The sequence below is a fragment of the Euprymna scolopes genome, chromosome 5 (assembly GCF_053919585.1).
Source record: "Euprymna scolopes isolate OS-2025 chromosome 5, ASM5391958v1, whole genome shotgun sequence".
NCBI lineage: Eukaryota > Metazoa > Mollusca > Cephalopoda > Sepiida > Sepiolidae > Euprymna > Euprymna scolopes.
In genome coordinates, this window is record NC_136486.1 from 94,222,899 (window position 1) to 94,224,910 (window position 2,012).

Consider the following 2,012-nt stretch of genomic DNA (forward strand, 5'->3'; position numbering starts at 1 on the left):
AAGCACAGGCATTACTTGATATGCAATGGAATACACATTTTGCAATCAGTGTGTACCTCGATAACAAAAAGGTTGGCTTTAGCCTTAAATGGCAAACGGACATTCAATGAGGACTGATGCAAATATATGCGTCAATGGCAATAAGGGCTCTGGAACTTCCAGGGTCTGGCCTGGTAGGTGTTCGGGGCACCACAGTTTGAACCCGATCATCAGTGAATGTGCAGGACTATAGAAAGTTCATAGAAGTGGCCGTCCTGCACTTGCTGCTAGTTGCGCTCATGTTTGCTTCATTTGAGCCAGAGATATATTAAGTAATGGCAATTCTCGAGAACGATTTTCTGCCATCATATGTATATATATATATAGACATATATATATATATATATATATATATAGGTTTATATATATGCATGTGTGTGTGTGTGTGTGTGTGTGTGTGTGTGTGTGTGTGTGTGTGTGTGTGTGGTAATGGATTACGTGCCGGATTGTAATACATAAGATCTGGGGTTCGACTCCTAGAAAAAGTCATGCTGCACTGAAGAGAAGTCGGGCCTCGAAAGATGCATGTTCGTAGATTACTGTTTTAAAAATAACCACACACACACACACGCACGCACGCACGCACGAGCGTGTCTGTGTGTGTGTGTGTGTGTGTGTGTGTGTGTGTGCATACGTTAAAGATGGTTCTGTTCACAAAGCTATCTTTATGTAGATATTTAATGTATGGAGAGAAACTAGAGATATGGCATCAAATGTACTTTTTTTTCCGGGAGAATATTACATATCTAATATAAATTTCATCAAAATGGAAAATACTCAGTTTTAGAGGAAGTTGAGCCCCATAACATACTTGAATAGGTTTCTTAGAAATAGCAGACTAATTTCATTGTTTAGCCTAAAACTAATTGTTTAGCATATACCGGGCGCTTTCTGTGCCTCTATAGCCCCTTAAAGAAAATACATAAAAAAAGAAATGTATGGATAAAGAAAAAAGAGAATACGACTAGAACATAAGCAATAGAAATAAGGAAGAATGTAAGCGAGAAAAAGGTTACATAAGGAAACGGGGGAAGAAGAGTAATAAGCCAGAGATAGATAGATATAGAGAGAAGAGAAAGAGAAAACGAGAAAAGGGGACAAATGAAAACAATAAATGGAACAGAGAAAGAAGGAAGCGGTAAAAGACGGGAAAAACATAATTGAAAAAAAGAATAATGTACCCACTGTTTTCTACAATGTTCTGGCATATATTTTAACATTATTTTGTTTTTCTTGAAATATAATCAGAGGAAAATAAAATAAAAAGTGGGCACTTAAAACTATTCATTTTCTGCGTCTTATCACCGCAAAATGGTTGTTGGACTAGCATACGCACCAAGTCACGCATATTTCGCCTACGGGTCAAATTTGTTTAATGTAAAGCGTCGCTGAAATGAGTCGATTTACAAACATTGTAGGACGGAGATTTCCATCTATGATATTTAGACCTTTAAAGTTTAATTAAATGCTCTGCCCCAAAACCGATAAGACCATGTTCATCTAGCGTGTGCCACGACTCTAAGATCGGTCTGCGTTATATATTTTTAAACAACTCCGTTTATAAATAAAACTACACCGCCTTAAAAAGAAACACCCAAACGAATGAGAATAAATATTTACTCGTTATTTACTAATATAGTTTTACTTTAACACTAAACGCTTGTTCTTAAATGTGCCAGCTGATCCGAGCGAGAATATAATTGACAACCTTCCGAATTGCGCATGTTTGACATAAGGGCAGTTAAAAGTGGGCGATCGCGTTTATTAAAGACGACAGAGTACAAAATCGACTTCGGGATATAGTATGGGAGTATTTCTTCTTCTCTATACAATATGTGATAGTATCTACCTCTTGTAGAGGCAGATACTATCTATCTATCTATCTATCTATCTATCTATCTATCTATCTATTGGTCAAGATCAAAGTGTAGTATATGTTCTTCAGATGCTGCACTTCCATTTCTTGTTCTCTT